The 20,309-nt window shown below is 41.2% G+C and overlaps 1 long non-coding RNA gene across 7 annotated transcripts in view; it reads left to right on the plus strand.

Annotated features, from left to right (window-relative positions):
* Positions 1 to 9,091: 9,091 nt before the first annotated feature.
* Positions 9,092 to 20,309, plus strand: part of LOC129652985 (uncharacterized) — a 43,864-nt gene continuing 32,646 nt past the window's right edge. For 4 of the 7 annotated variants that reach the window (XR_008714887.1, XR_008714882.1, XR_008714883.1 and 1 more), the window contains exons 1-4: positions 9,365 to 10,100; positions 12,179 to 12,283; positions 15,007 to 15,126; positions 15,654 to 15,778. This is a non-coding gene — a long non-coding RNA (uncharacterized LOC129652985). The other 3 variants (XR_008714888.1, XR_008714884.1, XR_008714886.1) reach the window with 3 other exon arrangements.

The raw sequence follows: 20,309 nt of genomic DNA on the forward strand, positions 1-20,309 counted from the left end.
TCAGCTCATAAGGTTTCTGTTTCCATTACTCCCTCAAAACTCCTTGCTACGTTTATTTCTGTATCACTAAGTTTTCAGGCCAGTTTACCTATAGTAAAGAGCTTAGTTTTTCCTATTCCCCCCTCTGAAGCTGGAAGCCACTGGAGAGTTATAAGCAGAAAAATGACACAATATAACTTATAGTGTATCAAGGTCACTCTGAAAGATGCAAGTGTGAAGACAGGGACACCAATTAAGATGCTACTAAAATAGTATTTGGGTGTTTCCCAGGTGGCTCAGTGGTAAAGAATCTGCCTTCCAATGCAGGAGACGTAGGTTCAATCTCTGGGTCACGAAGATCCCCTGGAGAAGGAAATGACAACCCACTCCAGGATTCTCGCCTGGGAAATTCCATGGATCAGGAGCCTGGCAGGCTGGGGTTGCAAAAGAGTCAGATACAACTTAGCGACTGAACAGCAACAGCAAATAAAACAGGGAATACTCACCACAGATATGGCATTTAATTCTATAAGACTGGAGGAGATCACCAAGGGAGTGAGTACAGGTGCTGAAGCTATCTGAAGGCCAAGCTCTGGTCCTGTGTACACTGGGATGCCATGGATATAAGTAAGAACTAACAGAGGAGATTCAGAAGGAGTTAATGAAGTAGATAGGAAACCAGGGCTGATGTTCAAGGGAAGAAAAATTCAGAAAGGAAAGCATGATACTTAGCGTCAAATGCTGCTGTTAGGTCAAGTAGGATGAACCGTGAGAATTAACTCAATCACCTCTGAGGGTGTTTGTGTGTGTGTGAAAGGGATTGAACATATTGACAAGAGCAGTTTTTAAGGCATGCTGAGAAAAGTCTGATTGGAATGAATTCAAGAGAGAATGAGAATAGTGGCAGGGAAGACAACACATTTAGACAACTTCTGATGACCATTGCTATAAAGGGGAGCAGGGAACCAGGGCAGTAATTGAAGGCAGAAGTGAGATTGACAGATGGGCTTAAAGTGAGCTAAACAACAATGTGTTTGTATACAGATAGGAAAATGTATTATGTGGGAAAGAGATGAAACACTGGAGGAAGTAAAATTCTTGAGAAGGTGCCAGGGGATGGGACCCACAGCACAATATAGGTGTTGACTTCAGCCAGGACCATGGATAGTTCACGCATTGACACTGGAGCTGAGATAGCTCATAGGCAGAGCTTCCGTGAGATTGTTGGGCAGGAGCATGTGGAAGGTCTTTTCTGGTTGTTTCTAATTCTTACAGGAAATAAGAGGCAATGTCATCCATTGAGAATTAAGGGAGTTGTTGGAAGTTTAAGATAGGAGGAAAAGATATGAAATTCTTGTCAAAGAGAGAAGGGGACTGAATGAACTAGGGATAAGAAGATGGGAAGGGTCCCAGGGAGCCTCAGGTAGGTCAGTGACCATTCATTGACAGTGACACCAGTTAGCACGGGTGTGTGTTTTCTCTGGTCAGGCTGAAGGCTCAGGGAGGAAAGGGTTCACCCTCAGCTCCCTTCGTTTTCTCATCTCTTTATTGCAGCACACACACATACAAAAAAATCTTGAAGCTCTTGGCTGTTTGTTGCAAACTCTGAGGTGAATTCCGGATGAGAACTGCGGGTTAAAGAGAGATGGAGCTTTCTCTGGAATGTCTGTGCTTCCTGCCAGTCAGCATTCATTTGGCAGGCCAGCCTTTGACTGAACTGGTATTTTAAGCATCCAAATGTATTCTAAGCCAAGCTGGCAGCCATTCTATGCAATCCACGTCACTGCCCTTTACACCAGAGGAGACTTGGGGACCTTTGGAATCCTCAGTCAGCAGAGCCTGCTCTGCATTGCAGTGGAATCCATTTGCTCAGGGACACTAATAGACTGGATTCAGAAGTGGGCACTGAATTTTCGTGAAAGGGAGGAGGGGCCCCAGGGAAGGAGGCAGCTGGGAAGGACTGAAGTTTAGATAGAATTTAAATAAAATAGACTTCAAAGAAAATGTTCTTCCTCTGACCTCCACCTCTGCTAAAAGCTGCACAAAGTAAATGAGATAAGAGGTGAGCCTGTAACCTAGATTTGTGGATATGTATTGATGCCCTTCTCTGTAGGCTGTGAGTGATGATTTCATTAATATCTGTAAGGTACTCAGAACAGTATCTGGCAGATACTAAAGCTCAATACATATGAGAAAACATAATAATAATACTGTTATAATACTATTATTTTTTATTATGCCTTGACTAGGGTTGAGCAATTTATTTCTGCATCTTTTTCTAGACAACGAAGAAAATCTTATTTAAATGAGCAAAAAAACCCTCATAGATTGATTAATGTGGTTCTTATACAAGGATGACATCCCCATCTCTGAAACACAACACAAATATGATGTGAAGGCAATACTGAGAAGAGGGAAGATGTGGGATATTGAGCCAGAGATGCCTTAGCTAGCTTGCACTTAGCCAAGCCACTTAAATTTCCAAGAACACTACTTTTCTGACATGTAAAATGGAGACAGTAATAACTCATCCTTGATATTACTATGGGGATTTAATAATCAATAGATTATTATGAACAATGGTGGGTATATAGTTTATATCCAACAATGATATCTGTGATTACTAGTAATTTTGGTGGATTCCTTATGTGGAAAATATCTTTCCTCTTCTCCATGTACAGAAATCTTTTTTACCTTTCCAGGACCAATTTGATGCCAGTCTCCACAGAAATTCTAGTCCAGATTCTCCTAATCAGACCTAATCTTATTTCCTCTGGGTTCCTACTATATTTTATATTAGTTCCCCTCCCTTGCCCCAGTTCATCTTGAAAGTCTTTTTCCTTGCATATTTGTCTCTTAAGCTAGATTAAAATTTTTAAAAAATATATATCTCTGAATCTCCATCCCATTTAGCAGAAAGGCTAGAATGTAGTAGGCATGTAACAAATGTTTGTAGAATTCATTGAGAGTTCTCTCTAATCTTCAAAGCTGAAAAACTGACCTACAATTAGAAGAGGCTTCTTTCTCTCTTTTCCCAAATTTCCCGTATGAGAATTTGGGAAACGATATAGAGTAGTGAGGAAATGTAGTGTCTGAAGTCAGTAGACCTCTTATGGAATCTCATTTCAGCAATCATATAGTGTATTTCCTGGTATATCATCAGCATCAAATAGTATGTTTTCTATGATTATTATTGTCATTGTAGGTATCATCACCATAATCAACATAGAGGCAGTGTCTGTCCTGCTTACAATCTAGGTAGTGAAGGAGGACACAGATGAAATGCCACCAGAGCACAGCACCAGACCGATATTTACCAGCCCTCACTTGATCTTGGAGCATTAGGACAGCACAGCTGACTCCAGTCAACAAGAGATCACTCTCCAGGCATGACAGAAAGGAAACAAACTGTTCCTAGGTGGCTTACGCTGCTTCCTGCACTAGCTGATCCAAGTAATTAGAGCAGATAAGTGACCAGTACGGGCAAGCCAGAAATGGATCCTACTTCCATGCCACGGATAAGAGAGCAAGTTATAAAAATGTACACTTAGAACTCTGAGGACAAATTAGCCATCCGATTTCCAGCGACTGAAAGAGTCTGAGATTCATTGTAGGCAAGTAACTATGAAAGGGAAGGTCAGCCAGAGGAGGACCTCCAAGTCACTTAAGCTGCTCAGGGGCTCTTTTTGGCCATATTTTGAGGTTCATTTTATTAGCATCCTAGAAGAGAGGGACTGAAGCTGTAGCAGATGTGGCAGCATGGTGTCATAGAAAGAAAAGGAGATTCAGTGCTGGATTTATTACTTACTAGCTCAGTGGCTTTTGTAAATTACTTAATCTCAGTGATTTTCAGTTTCCTGAGGATTTAATCCTGGAAAGATTAAAGGTGATGTAACATACCCATGCTCACTAACTGGGAATGTTATCATTGAGGACTTTATCATTGGGAAGCACCCGATCTCTTTCAAATTAGAGAATAATAATCAAAACTAACCATAAGCAAAAAAATAAAATAAAATCAGTTAAAATATTTTGACTATTTCTAGTTTGGGACATGGGCCTCCTAAGACTATTCCAGCCCTAGATCAAAACCTTAGGAGACAGTAAATTGGCTTTGTTCTATTCTGGGTCCAGCTTCTATACCCCCAAATTCTTAAAATTATTCTTAGGGGCAGTGAGCTCGGGCGTGGGAAGACATCAATGCCCACTGTTCCTACTATAGAGAAAATTGCTCAAGGGCACATGGCCCACTGATGGTGGGTTAGTGATGTCATCTTCCCACACAAAGGACATTATTAATATCACAGTGACTCATACTGTGTGACTCTTCAGGCACTTGCCGGAGGGGAGGGGTGGAGATAGATCTACCAAAAAAAAGGAGGAATGAGGAGATGGACTGAGATTTAGTTGAAATATTTTAAGTGGGGAAGTTGCACCCTCTTTAGCTTTGAGATGCAAGAAACATGGAAGTCACATGAATGGGAGGAAAGAGGCAAGCTGGAGAGGGAGTTAGAAAAGGCAAAGGGGAGAGACCAATAAAGAAAGAGGGAAGAGAAAAGAGGAAGGCAAAGGTGGGCTGAGGAGGAGGTAGAAAGCAAGTGCTATTATATAACTAGGATTGAAAGGACCAAGCTATGGAGATGATCAATAAAAGAAGATTAAATTTGTAAGATACATCCAGAGGTTTAAAGAGATCCCCGGAAGGAGTTAGGAACATCTAAGTCAGTGGGTTTTGAGAATGTGATGAAATCCATGGAAAGAAACAAAGCATATACTTTCCAAGTGTTGTATATAGTTTCATGGAGTTCTTAGATTCCCTAAAGCCAATCCATGAATTCTCCTCCTAGGAGAGTGCCTTGAACATTCACATATATTACTTTGAGACAATGATAGGTCTGGAGCTTCCTCAGGCAAGTCTGAAAGTCAAACATAGAGTTTATGAATATTACCATTTTAGTTTCTTTTCAATTGCATGAATGTTATTTGTTCAAATCTAGCTATGATCATATTTATTTGTTTATTCAATATACTGATTTTTTTTAAACATGACATTTTGCTAGATCTTTTTAAATGATCACTAGTAAATAATCCAAGGGTTTGGGGGCAAACAAGAGAGAAGAAAATGGCCTTAAATAATAAAGTTTACCGTTTGAATATTAGGCTCTTTCATGCTGGAAGAATGAAGTCCATTGGTCTTTCTTCAGGTAACAAGATTTGTTTTAAGTGTACACAGGGAAATAAGGAAAATAGGAGTCACATTGCATGGGCCTCATGAAGGAAAGGAAGCATTAGAATGCCAGACCACACAGAGACTGTTGTTCAGGAGCTGGGTCACTTAAGGTTTGGTGTAACTTGAGCAATCTGGTCTCCTTATCCACTCAGCAGCGCATCTGTTAATTTCTGTCCCAGTGTTTCTCTGCGCTGGTGGCCCTGCTACCCTTTGCCTTTCTTCCTGTTGCCACCTTCTTTCTCCTTAACAGATTCTGCCTGTTCAGTCCTTTGCCTTGCTGTTCCCTTTGTCCATGTTTTCATTTGTTTGTTTCCTTCCTCCCATTTTTAAGTGCTAACTTTTTTGAATGTGCCCCGAGTCCCCCAGGAGAGTCGCTGGTGGATTCATAGTCACCTTCCCCCCTGAAAGATCTTTCATGGGCACGTTACCTGGCTTCTCCTGAGACATGGGTCCACCCAGGTCAGTCTCTGTGCCAGGATGTCAGCATCATGTAGTCAGGAACCTTCAGAGTAGAGCACTTTCTTCTTTGGTACAATACCTATTGGGCTTTATAGGTTTGCAAAGCTGTACTCTCACATCCATCACATAGTTTGACCCCTGTAATAATCTTGTGAGTAATTATTATTAGTGTGGCCATTTTACACATGAGGAAACAGAGAGTCAAAGAAATTAAGGGGAAAACTCTAGGTCATTCAACTAACAAATGGTAGGCCACACTTAATTCCAGGTTTTCTGACTCCAAAGTCTTTCCAGACACCAGTCTAGAGGACAGAAACTGGGGGCAAGGCAGGAGGAACAAGGTAAGAACTAATGTGGAAATGAAATAACTGTTTTAGAGGGTGAAAACATTGGTTGGGTGTGGGGGAAGTAATTGCAAAGATTGAAAACTGGTGGTTTAGTCACTAAGTTGTGTCCGACTCTTTTGACCCCATGGACTGTAGCCTGCCAGGCTCCTCTGTCCATGGGATTCTCCAGGCAAGAATGCTGGAGTGGGTTGCCATTTCCTTCCTTCTCAGGGCATTTTCCCGACCCAGGAATTGAACCCAGGTCTTCTGCATTGCAGGCAGATTCTTTACCAACTGAGCTACAAGGGAAGTTCAAGCTTAAATACCTAAATTAGACCTGGACTATATCTATGAAGTGCCAACAGATGGCTAGGGTCCAGTTTTTGTCTCTTCTCACCCCCTTTCCTGAAAAGGGTTAGTATACTCCACCCTGTATAATTATGACTTGAAGAGGAGTGTGGGGAGGAAGACCTCCTGGAACCCCAATTTCCCTTTCCAGCCTGTACATTTCAGGGGCCAAAATACCTTAATAGCTATTTAATCTCTTTGAAATGTGATGAGAAGTCAGCACATCAAAAAAATCCCCAATATCTAATGTGAAATAATTTATCAAGTTACCTTTCGTCTTAGAGAAACTATAACAGCTGTAAAGAGAAGCAAAAAATCCTAAAAGATAAGCATGTTAAAGCAACATTTGCAGAAAGCCTCATTGGGCAATGGCAAGGAGGACAGAGGTGGGAGTGGGCAGGGTAAAGTGAGGGGAAGCAGGGACAAGATCTTCAAGCAGTGTCCACATGCACCGGGACATGTATTCTTTCATTGATTCAAAAATAAAATTTTATCCATGACAGTGTTCCATCATTTCGCATCATATAAAATGTTATTAATGTGAACCTCTGAGAAGCAATTAAATCCAATTAAAAAGTTAACATTAGAGTCCCTTACATTGGAAAGGGTTTGCTGAACATCTACTGACAGGAAGTTGTGTTGAGATGCATTAGTCTTTTAATTCCCTTCTTATTAAGTGCATTTACAAAGAAGCAGGATGCTTACTGCTCTAAATGTCAGCAGCACCTGCTGCACCTCAATTTTCTCAATTAAAAAATTTAGGCTCCGACCCACTGTAACCAGATGATTCAGTGATGTTTTGTTGGTTCCCAGGTTATCCTATGAAACAATGCTTGGGAAATGGGAGTTTCTTAAGGCTTCTTTAGATTTTAACCTTTCAAATAAAAATAAGTGGTTCAGAAGAATCAAATGATCCCTTTTGTCCTAAGCTTCTTGTCTTGATAGCTGACCATGCTTGATGAAATTGTCTATTAAATGAGAATCATTCTAATTAATAGGAGAAGATTTTCTCTTAGACTAGATAATTAACACCAAAAGGGCAGAACAAATGTTTGTGAACTTCAGTTCTGCACTAAGTAACTTATGTATCATCTGACTTGTCAAGTTTTGGTTAAAGAACAAACTGTTCAAGGATCCAAACTCTTCTTTTCAAAATTGAGACTTCTCCTCTTCTTATCTTTTCCTAAGCTGTATCTTACAGCTCATGTTTCCCTGGTGGCTCATTGGTAAAGAATTCACCTGCCAATGCAGGAGACATGGGTTCAATCCCTGATCCAGGAAGATCCCCTGGAGAATGGAATGGCAACCTACTCCAGTATTCTTGCCTGGGAAACCCCATGGAGAAAGGAGTCTGGTGGGCTACAGTCCATGGGGTCGCAAAAGAATCAGACATGACTTAGTGACTAAACAACAACAACAATAACAAATCTTATAGCTCATCTTCCCCTGAAGCTTTTTTTGACATCCTCCATACCTTAGGGTTTTGTTCTAGTTCTAACAGATAAAATTTCAAGACCATTCTCTTATTCTTATCCAACCTCTTTCCCGCCCCCACCCCCCAATTGCTGGGTTTTTTGATGGGATGTCTATTAGATATCCTTGTGGAGATGCGGAGTGGACAGGTCAATGTTCTGAGTTCAGGTGAGAGGTCTGTGCTGGCAACATCCATTCCAAAGAGAGGAAGTGGATGCCTAAATAGATGGGGCACGATTGCCACTCACTCCTTGAAGTGTTGTTATTTGGCTTTTGTGATGTCATTCTAGCATCCTCTCTTGGCTCATCCCAGTTTTCCTGGAAGACTTTGCTTCCCCCATCAGCTCCTTTAGTGGTATTCCACAAGATCTTTTCTTCTGTATTTATCACACTTCTAATGTCCTTAACCACAATTCTGCTCCATCACATAATACTCTGACACTCTATTTATCTGTCTCTATCAGCTGAGCTCCTTAATGGTGAGAACTGTCTCTATAGGCACCGAGCAGAGCATCTGACTATGGTGGGCATTTAACAAAAGCTTGAGGAACGAATGAAAGAATTTATTCATTTAGTCTCTTGTCCTATAAAAACAAGTAAAACCCAATCATGTTTGCCATTTCAGGAAGGGGTCATGGTGAATAAGAACAGGAGGGTATCTTCCCATGAGATATTGTTATAAAAATGATAAGGTACTCAGGCTAGTTCCCAGGATCTTTTTTACTCAAAGTAGGACAATAATTATACCATTTCATCTACATCTCGTGCAGTGCATATCATGGTTACTATGAGAAAATGTACTTAGAATTCTAAGCCACCAACTAGGAAACGTTTGCTATATAATTTCCCCCTAATTAGTAGTCTCTACACTGTTGGTTCTGTTCTTAGTGTTTTATTTTGTTTTAACTACATAGCTATTTCTTTGATTCAGGCCTTTATCCCTAATGCACATAAAGTCATGGATCAAATGTTGAAGACAATCAGATAAAAGACAGTAGCACAAAAGGCACAGGGCTTAATGCTCAAATGCCCTAGAGAAACCTGAACAGACCCACTGAGGAGGAGAAAATACACGAGAAGGAAGGCAGTAGATGAGTAGGTGTTTGCTGAAAATAGACCTTTATCTAGATCCTCTCTAAACCTAGAGAAAGAGCAGAGATGGCCAAAGTGGGTGTTGGAGACCTAGTTGACAAATGATGGATGATAAGTGTGCGTGTGTGGGGGGCTTCAGCATGTCTCTCACGGGATAGAATCAGCTCTTTTGTGGTGTGTTAGAACTCCTTGCAGAAAGCCGCCTAGAGGTCATTTAACACTATTTAGCTCCTTAGCTAAATTAACTGTACTTTCTTCTCAGCTATACTTGAAAGCTGTGTCAAGGTAGAAGCCTGCTCTCTCCGGGGGAAATCCCACTTACTTTGCTGTGAAGCAATGAGAAGCTCTCAGATTAACTGTTCCCTCTCAGTGTCAGGTGTCTTCTAGAAAAACAGGTTGTTTTTCAGAGTGCTTCCTGGCCCAGCTCCTGGGTGACCTCGGACACACAGTAAGCATATTGATTCTTCTGCAGAGTATTAGTATAGCATTGTGTTTGTGTGTATGTGTGTGTGTGTGTGTATCTGTGCGCACACAGTAGGTGGTGGGTGGAGTACTCCCTTGTCCCCATCATCAAAAATAAGAGGGACAGGAAAAATCTGCTTCTAAATTTGAAAAAGTGAGTATTAAACTTTATTCCAGTGCATGTCTACAATAACCTAAGGCAGCTTCTTCCTGGATTCTATCTGTACAATACCACATGTGTGCATGCGCAGTTGTGTCCAGCTCTTTGTGACCCCAGGGACTGTAGCTCACCAGGCTCCTCTGTCCATGGGATTTCCCAGGCAAGAATACTGGAGTGGGTTGCCATTCCTTTCAGGGATCTTCCTGATCCAGGAATTGAACCCACGTCTCCTATGTCTCCTGAATTGGCAAGCAGATTCTCTGCCACTGAGCCACCTGGAAAGCCTGTGCCATACCACAGAGAAGGCCAAACTACTTCTCTCTGATTTCTCCCTCAATAGGCAATGTTATACCAGGCTCAGAAATTACACTGCTTGACACAGGGGTTTCCTTTTCCCCAGTTCTCAGAAGGGAGTTCAGACCTGTTGCCTGTCAGATGCAAGAAGGAGGGTGGTCCCTTCCCACCTCAGGCTGATGCCCAGGAGCTGAAATGACCGGGAAAAAACAAGCAGTTAAGATGCTGAGAACTGACTGAAGGAGAAGATACACAGACTGGCTGAGGATGCACTCAGGTTGCCTAGTAGTCATATCCAGATATTTGAAGAGTCATTGTATCATATAGAAGAGCAAGAGTAGAGTTATTATTGCTCCAAAAGCTGAGCAGAGGGACCATTGCCACAGCTGTGGCAGTTGCAGGGGACAGATGGTGCCGTATGAGAAATCACTCTGTCAGGATTGCTGCTGACATTCTAGCAGGCTTTCTGTGTTTAACCAGAGATGGGACGAGCACCAGCAGAGTGGTTGGTGGGACCACCCTGGAAAAGGAGGACCTCAAGGCTTCTAGGCTCCTTCCCCTTGTCTTGTTTTCCTTACCTTTTCCTCTGGGTACCTTGGAGATAGTTGCTGTCTTCTACCTTGTGGGAACTAGAGTGGAGCATCCTACATGCTCTGAACTCTGATGGTTTGAGCTTTACAAGCACAGAGTGCTACAGCTAGGCAATGCTTCTGGGGGCTTTATTATCTTTAGTTTTGAACAGTTCAATTTTGGGAGCATTGTGTACTGTGCTCCGAGGACGTGGTCCTTCCTAGTTGTCCTGAAGGTGACCTGTGGTGACAGGGTGCTGTCAGTTGCTCCTGCCTCCTCTTTCCTGGGCTCCGCCTTCTTGTGTGCCCAGCACCTGCCTGAGGAAATGAGCAGGAGAATGTATTAAACAAGTGTTTGGCAAATGAGAGGCAAGAAAGCAGGGCCAGCCCTTTCCTGTCCAAAAAAAAAATTTTTTTTTTCTAGTCTGTCTGGTTTTTCATGTGTAATCCACTGTGGAGGAAACTGAGACTATTCTTAGCAGTGTTCTGCATCCCCTGTGTGCTCAGAGAGGGTGGTGAACCATAAACTATGCCCCTGCCCTGTGGTGCTCAGGGTTCTTCCTGGAAGCCTGTGCCTGGGGAATTTTGGGCAGCTACTTGTGTGCCAATGACCAGATCCACCTCTCCTCTTACACTGATTATACTCCTCTGGTTCAAGTTATCCAGCCCCAGGACATTTATCAGTGTTTAGCAGTGAGAGTCCCAGTTCCTTTGAAAAGTGCCAAAGCTTCGTCATAACAGGGCTTTGTGCCCACTCTCTCCTCTCTCCTTCCCTGGGAAGTATGGAGATCCCATCTCCTATCTGGACCCTTCCAATAATGAGAGTCAAGTTAGGTCATTCAACCTGGGAGACATAGTCTCTGTTCCCACATTCCTTGAATGCCTTTCAGTAGAGGCCAGCCCAGCTGGGCTGCTTCTACACCTTCTACACCTAACTGAGGCCAGTGCTTCAGCCAAACGATGGGCAGAGTTGGCTAGTTGTCATGTCTACACCATCCTAACTGCAGTGCAGAGTGTCTACTACTTCGGGTTCCAACCATATTCTAGAAGACAGAAGAAGATTCGAGTTCCTGGTGTAGCCCTTAAGAAAGAGATGGTCCAAGTGCAAATTTGATGCATGAAATGGGGTACTCAAAGCCCTGTGCACTGGGACAACCCAGAGGGATGGGATGGGAAGGGAGGTAGGAGGAAGGTTCAGGATGGGGGGACACGTGCACCCGTGGCTGATTCATGTTGATGTCTGGCAAAAACCAGCACAATATTGTAAATTAATTAGCCTCCAATTAAAATAAACAAATAATTTTTTTTAAAAGAAAGAGATGGTTCAGGTATTCTCTCTCTCACACACACACAGAGACACCTGAACAAATACAGTCTCACATATAGCAGGCTAAACTCTCACTATCTCCCAGCTTTCTTTCCTTCTTGCCCATTCTTCTCTTGTTTCTAGCAAATAATGACATTAGCAAGTACTAGTAGTAGGTGTTTAGATGCTAAGTCGTGTCTGACTCTTTGAGACCCCATGGTAGCTCACCAGACTCTTCTGCCCATGGGATTTTCCAGGCAAGAATACTGGAGTCTGTAGCCATTCCCTTTTCCAGGGGATCTTCTTGATCCAGGGTTTGAATCTGTATCTCCCACATTACATGTGGATTCTTTACCACTGAGCCACCAGGGAAGTGACATTAACAAGGGAGGCCACCAACTTCATGTAGCCTGATTTTAAAGAACTAAGGCTTACACGCCTGAATGGACTGCTGATTTGATATATCTCTTTGACATTTAGGGAACCAAGTCCTGCAGTGAAAAGCAGTTTGGGTAAAATGCAGAAGACATTTGGGAATGAAAGCGTCTGTTGGTGAAGATCTGAATCTTACTTTATGGAAAGGAGGTTTGTGGTTGAGAAATGACTTTTCTAACAAGGGGTGAGAGAGCTAAGTTTCTTCTCATACTGGAAGTGGTACAAGTCATACCAGGGCAGTCAGGCCCAGAGTTACTAATAATTCCCTAACCCTTACTTCTGAAAAGTTTGTTATTTGTTTTATTTCTCTTTGTTTTTTCCTTAGCTTTCAATGTTTCCTGAAAGTGAAGTGAAAGTGAAAGTCTTTCAATCATATCCAACTCCTCGCGACCCCATGGACAGTATTGTCTATGAAATTCTCCAGGCCAGAATACTGGAGTGGGTAGCCTTTCCCTTCTCCAAGGGATCTTCCCAACTCAGGGATCAAACCTAGGTTTCCCACATTGTAGGTAGATTCTTTACCAGCTGAGCCACAAGGGAAGCCCAAGAATACTGGAGTGGGTAGCCTATGCCTTCTCCAGTGGATCTTCCCAACCCAGCAATTGAACCAAGGTCTCCGGCATTGCAGGCAGATTCTTTACCAACTGAGCTATGAGGGAAGCCCTAAGATTTCCTGAAACAACCCTAAAGAAACTTCCAAAAGTTATAATCATTTACACAATGATAACAATAATGATTGTTGATCACTTGCTATATGACAGGCAGTGCAAAAAAAACTACATTGTTATCTCATTGAATTCCCACAATGCATGTGGGGATGCAATCTGTAATCCCCAAATTACAGATTGAAAAAAAAAAGGGTCTGAAGAGGTTAAGTGACATTCCTGAGGTCATGCTCCTAGTTAGTGGCAGAGCAGAATCAGACATTTTGATCTTCCAAATTTCAGGCCAATGTTCCTTCTATTTATTACATTTTGGCTACTGTCAGTCTTTCTAGGTATGGAGGAGATGGTGGTAGCCTTGAAAAATTTTCTAATTCATGAAGAGGCTATGGAAGGGTGCTCTAGCTCTGACTTCTTCAATGGCAAGGGAGATATTTCAAAACAATAGGGGTTTTCATAAGATAAATGACTTCTAAGACTAGTGAACTCATTTATTCAACAAATATTATTGAAAACCTATTATGCAAAAGGCATTATTTGAGGAACTAAAGATAATAGTGGAGAAAAAGTAGATAATTCCCTTCCTTTATAAAGTTTGTATTTTACTGGGGAAAAATAGAATGATAAGTATTTTTTAAAAAATTATACAAGAATTAAAATAAGTCAGTGGGTCAGTGGCGTACAAAGGGACTAGGAGACAGCAATTTTTCTTTTTTTTAGAAATTGATATGTTAATTTATATTGAAAAACAAAGGATTCATAACAGTCAAAGCCATTTTTGAAGAAGGATAAAGTTTAAGGCTTTTAACATTGCTAGATTTTAAGACTTGCTATATAAAGTTGCAGTAATCAAGACAACACAGATTCTATATATTTCGGAGAGGGCAGTGGCACCCCACTCCAGTACTCTTGCCTGGAAAATTCCATGGACGAAGGAGCCTGTAGGCTTCAGTCCAGGGGTCGCTGGTGGCTCAGTGGTAAAGAATCTGCTTGCCACTGCAGGAGATGTGGGTTTGATCCCTGAGTCAGAAAGATCCCCTGGAGAAGGAAATGGAAACTCACTCCAATATTCTTGCCCTGGAAATCCCATGGGCAGAGGAGCCTGGTGGACTACAGTCCACAGGGTCACAAAAGAGTCGGACATGACTTACCGACTAAACAACAACACCTAAATACATAATGATGTAGATCAATGAGAATAGACTAGTGTCCAGGAATAGAATTCACATATATATATATGGTCAATTCATTTTTGATAAAGGAGGCAAAACAAGTCAGTGGGGAAAGGATAATCTTTATAACAAATGGTATGAGAACAATGGATATTTATATGTCCCCCAAATCTTCAAATCTTACCTCATATTAAATATAAATATAAACTTGATATGGATCATCAGAGGCCTTAAATGTAAGTGCTAAACCTGTATAACTTTTAGGTAAAAAGCTAGAATACCATAGTGACCTTAGGTTAGGCCAAAGAGGCTGGATCCCAGTAGGTGAAGTGCAGTGAAGAATTGGATATGAGTGGAGAAGTGGTCAGGGCTAATAATGTTTAATTTATTTGTCAAGAATATTTCATAAGGTCATTGAATCCTTCCACAGAGAGGTATGAAATATTTAGTTCTCTCTTGGTTTATTTTTTAAAAAGGTCATTCTGACTCTTGTTTGGAGAAGGCTTTTTAGTAAGGTCAGTGTGTGAACAGGAGTTCAGAAATGAGGCTCGTATAGTAGCCTTGCATGGAAAGTGGATGTGTTCCTGAACACAGGATGTATTCAGAGAGGAGAGGTGAATGGACTTACTGATGTTTGGAGGTGGTTGGTGATGGGGAGAAAGACAGGAATCAGAGAAGCTGCTGGATTTTGGCTTCAGCCATTGCTGCTTGGGGGTGGATTGATCACTGAGAAGGGCAAAATACTTTCAGATATGTTGTTCTCTTTCTTTTTTATGACAATTCTTGAGAGGCAGTAAAAATATAATTTCTGTTTTACAAATAAGGTAGTCAAGTCTCCAGGAGTCTAGATGCGTTTCTATCCACACAGCTAATGAAAGGAAAGGCCGTGCGGGAACCTCGGGCTTGCAGATGCAGTGGGTCTGTTGCTTATTTCCCTACCAAATTGTCCCCCTGAAGCCAGAAGGAATCTTGTACACAAGCACTCGCCCCATTGCTGAATACAGTGACACAGCCTAACTCTTCTCCGCTTCTATTTCAGGTTAATTTTCCTCATACTTACGACTTTGACACTTACACATCTTTCAGCTATTTTAGACATCTATTCCTGTTAAAGGATGCACTGGCCCTATTTTTGGAAGCCGGATGACGCAGACGAAAGGTAATGCAGTAGGGAACCTTTGGCCCCTCTTAAATCACTGACTCAAATCATCACCAGATTACCAGCAATCCAAATAAGTACAGTCTAATGATGCCCACAAACATACCAGTAGGCAATTATACTCTTTTTTGATGTTTCAATAGTGTTTACATAGTTGTAAACACTGTTTTTCCAGAAACATAGTTTTAGATATTTTTACAGACATTATCTCCACTACTTTTTGCAATAACGCTGAACAGTTCAGGTAAGTTAATTTCCCAAACATCTAGAAAGTGCCTGTTTAAATATTTGAATCCGAGTCTGTAAGCCAAAAGCTGTGATCTTTCCACCATAACACTGTTTATTGGAGGGAAGATATCCAATTCTGGTGTTCTTGTCCCTTTGACATTTAGTGCCCCCTTTTCCCTCCCCTGCACTAGCCAGGAATAGTGATAGAAAGCAGGCATAACCCTCCACAACTGGTTACTTTAGTAAAGAATTTATTATGTGGAAGCATCATAAAATTTTGTTCTTCGACTTTTTTCTAGATCATGCCTTCAGCAAGGATCTTTGATCTTCTACAAGTGTGGCACCCATTCATTATTTTATTTATATGACCTCCTTCTCAACATTCCTCTTCACACATACTCTGTGAACAACTCTGTTATTCCATGTAAGTGAATTAAAATACAATTTTACCAAGTGTCCTCATTAGGGATTTTTATAAATGTCCTGGGGATTTGCAAAATCAGTGATCTAGTGACTTTAGATTTAAGTCTGCAACACTGTCTCCTGACAGCCTTTCCAAAGAGGGCAGGAGGTAATTGATGCAAACTCTGTGGAAATTTGGTTAACAAAACTAACCCAGAGCAGCGTTTAACCTATGGTCAACAAGGAAGATCTAAGCCTTTGTATTTTTACTGGAAAACTAGTTTGAAATGTAGCCAGCAAAATTTAAATATGGATTATTAAACATAAACCTGCTATGGGATTTCGCTTGGCTTCATCCTCACTTAATGGCAATCAGCTGAGTTACACTGTATAGTTGTTGTTGTTTAGTGGCTAAGTTGTGTCCAACTTTTTCGGGATCCCATGGACTGTAGCCCACTAGGCTACTCTATCCATGGGATTTCCCCAGGCAAGAATCCTGGAGTGGGTTACTATTTCCTTCTCCAGAGGATCCTCCCAAGCCAGGGAATGAACCCAGGTCTCCTGCATCGGCAGGTAGATTCTTTACCACTGAACAACCAGGGAAGCCCTTGTGTTATTGGGTAATAACTAACCCTAAACACTCAACCAGGCTGGGAGTAGGACATCAGGCTCTGGTAGTGGGAGCTAGATGGCGCTATAGTGTAATTGTCAGTTGCCCAGTTGCTATTTGGTCAAATAGTAGCAGTTCAGTTTAGTTCAGTCAGCTCAGTGGTGTCCAGCTCTTTGAGACCCCGTGGACTGCAGCACGCCAGGCTTCCCTGTCCATAACCAACTCCCGGAGCTTACTCAAACTCATGTCCATCGAGTCAGTGATGCTATCCAACCATCTCATCCTCTGTTGTCCCCTTCTCTTCTCACCTTCAATCTTTCCTGGCATCAGGGTCTTTTCAAATGAGTCAGTTCTTCTCATCAGGTGGTCAAGCTCATACTGGAGCTTCAGCTTCAGCATCAGTCCTTCCAATGAATATTCAGGACTGATTTCCTTTAGGATAGACTGGTTGGATCTCCTTGCAGTCCGAGGGACTCAAGAATCTTCTTCAATACCACAGTTCAAAAACATCAATTCTTCGGGGATCAGCTTTCTTTACAGCCAACTCTCACATCTATGCATGACTACTGGAAAAACCATAGCTTTGACTAGACGGAACTTTGGTGGTAAAGTAATGTCTCTGCTTTTTATTTATTTTTTTTCCTTTATTTATTTTTTATTATTTTTTTAAACTTTACATAATTGTATTAGTTTTGTCAAATATCAAAATGAATCCGCCACAGGTATACATGTGTTCCCCATCCTGAACCCTCCTCCCTCCTCCCTCCCCATTCCATCCCTTTGGGTCGTCCCAGTGCACCAGCCCCAAGCATCCAGTATCGTGCATCGAACCTGGACTGGCAACTCATTTCATACATGATATTTTACATGTTTCAATGCCATTCTCCCAAATCTTCCCACCCTTTCCCTCTCTCTCAGAGTCCATAAGACTGTTCTATACATCAGTGTCTCTTTTGCTGTCTCGTACACAGGGTTATTGTTGCCATCTTTCTAAATTCCATATATATGTGTTAGTATACTGTATTGGTGTTTTTCTTTCTGGCTTACTTCACTCTGTATAATAGGCTCCAGTTTCATCCACCTCATTAGAACTGATTCAAATGTATTCTTTTTAATGGCTGAGTAATACTCCACTGTGTATATGTACCACAGCTTTCTTATCCATTCATCTGCTGATGGACATCTAGGTTGCTTCCATGTCCTGGCTATTATAAACAGTGCTGTGATGAACATTGGGGTACACGTGTCTCTTTCCCTTCTGGTTTCCTCAGTGTGTATGCCCAGCAGTGGGATTGCTGGGTCATAAGGCAGTTCTAGTTCCAGTTTTTTAAGGAATCTCCACACTGTTCTCCATAGTGGCTGTACTAGTTTGCATTCCCACCAACAGTGTAAGAGGGTTCCCTTTTCTCCACACCCTCTCCAGCATTTATTACTTGTAGACTTTTGGATTGCAGCCATTCTGACTGGCGTGAAATGGTACCTCATAGTGGTTTTGATTTGCATTTCTCTAATAATGAGTGATGTTGAGCATCTTTTCATGTGTTTGTTAGCCATCTGTATGTCTTCTTTGGAGAAATGTCTATTTAGTTCTTTGGCCCATTTTTTGATTGGGTCATTTATTTTTCTGGAGTTGAGCTGTAGGAGTTGCTTGTATATTCTCGAGATTAGTTGTTTGTCAGTTGCTTCATTTGCTATTATCTTCTCCCATTCTGAAGGCTGTCTTTTCACCTTGCTAATAGTTTCCTTTGATGTGCAGAAGCTTTTAAGGTTAATTAGGTCCCATTTGTTTATTTTTGCTTTTATTTCCAATATTCTGGGAGGTGGGTCATAGAGGATCCTGCTGTGATGTATGTCGGAGAGTGTTTTGCCTATGTTCTCCTCTAGGAGTTTTATAGTTTCTGGTCTTACGTTTAGATCTTTAATCCATTTTGAGTTTATTTTTGTGTATGGTGTTAGAAAGTGTTCTAGTTTCATTCTTTTACAAGTGGTTGACCAGAGTTCCCAGCACCACTTGTTAAAGAGATTGTCTTTAATCTATTGTATATTCTTGCCTCCTTTGTCAAAGATAAGGTTTCCATATGTGCGTGGATTTATCTCTGGGCTTTCTATTTTGTTCCATTGATCTATATTTCTGTCTTTGTGCCAGTACCATACTGTCTTGATGACTGTGGCTTTGTAGTAGAGCCTGAAGTCAGGTAGGTTGATTCCTCCAGCTCCATTCTTCTTTCTCAAGATTGCTTTGGCTATTCGAGGTTTTTTGTATTTCCATACAAATTGTGAAATTATTTGTTCTAGCTCTGTGAAGAATACTGTTGGTAGTTTGATAGGGATTGCATTGAATCTATAGATTGCTTTGGGTAGTATACTCATTTTCACTATATTGATTCTTCCAATCCATGAACATGGTATATTTCTCCATCTATTAGTGTCCTCTTTGATTTCTTTCACCAGTGTTTTATAGTTTTCTATATATAGGTCTTTAGTTTCTTTAGGTAGATATATTCCTAAGTATTTTATTCTTTCCGTTGCAATGGTGAATGGAATTGTTTCCTTAATTTCTCTTTCTGTTTTCTCATTATTAGTGTATAGGAATGCAAGTGATTTCTGTGTGTTGATTTTATATCCTGCAACTTTACTATAGTCATTGATTAGTTCTAGTAATTTTCTGGTGGAGTCTTTAAGGTTTTCTATGTAGAGGATCATGTCGTCTGCAAACAGTGAGAGCTTTACTTCTTCTTTTCCAATTTGGATTCCTTTTATTTCTTTTTCTGCTCTGATTGCTGTGGCCAAAACTTCCAAAACTATGTTGAATAGTAATGGTGAAAGTGGGCACCCTTGTCTTGTTCCTGACTTTAGAGGAAATGCTTTCAATGTCTCTGCTTTTTAATATGCTGTCTAGATTCGTCACAGGTTTTCTTCTAAGGAGCAAACGTCTTTGAATTTCATGGCTGCAGTCACCATCTGCAGTGATTTTGGAGTCCCCCAAAATAAAGTCTCTCACTGTTTCCATTGTTTCCCCATCTATTTGTCATGAAGTGATGGGACTGGATGCCATGATCTTAGTTTTCTGAATGTTGAGTTTTAAGCCACTCTTCTTTCACTTTCATCAAGAGGCTCTAGTTCTTCCCTTCCTGCCATAAGGGTGGTGTCATCTGCATATAAACAAAAGATCATTTGAATGTTGAGGAAATAGTATCAGCTGCCCAAAACAGAGTATGTTGAGCAAATAGTATCAGCTGCCCAAAACAGAGTTTGCCTGATAGAAAAGGTTCTGGAATAGAAGGTTTAACTCTGTGTTGCTTACATTTTCTCTAACTGCAGTATAATACAGCATAAAATGGAGAGCTTTTCTCTCTCCCTTTCTTTTTGATACAGCCACATGTAAGTGGGCACATACACAAATAAAACCTTGTTGAAATTCTTCTTAGAATAAACAGCTGGGAATCACTAGTCCTGGGCTGTCTTAAGGTTTCCAGAATGACATACACATCTATCCCATGTCCAAGATTCAGCTGTTGTTTTTCTGTCTAATGACAGAGTGCTGAGGTTTTTATGGGTCAAATGTGAGATAATGTCAGGGCCTGCCATTTGAATGGCTTGTAATCTGGCAGGAAGGACAGTGGCAATTAGAAGGAGACATTGGAAGTTTTTCAGTTCAACGTCTTACTTGGGACTTACTTTGGAGTCCATTTAAAAAAAAAAAATTCACTCCCACGTATTTGAGTCTACTTGCAAAAGTTAAGGAAGACCAGGAAAAAGTATCTGGGGTACAAAAGCTGGAGTTGTTGCCCGTGATTGCATGTCCTTAAATAACAGTGAAAGACGCAGTGAAACTGAAGGACTAGGAGACTGCCAAAATGTCACGTTTGAAGAGTGTACTTTCATATCACATGGTACCCTCTCAGGGGAGCTAAGCCATTTCACAGCCTTAGCTGTAGCCCTG

This window comes from Bubalus kerabau, chromosome 5 (genome assembly GCF_029407905.1).
Source record: "Bubalus kerabau isolate K-KA32 ecotype Philippines breed swamp buffalo chromosome 5, PCC_UOA_SB_1v2, whole genome shotgun sequence".
In the NCBI taxonomy this organism is placed as follows: Eukaryota; Metazoa; Chordata; class Mammalia; order Artiodactyla; family Bovidae; genus Bubalus; species Bubalus kerabau.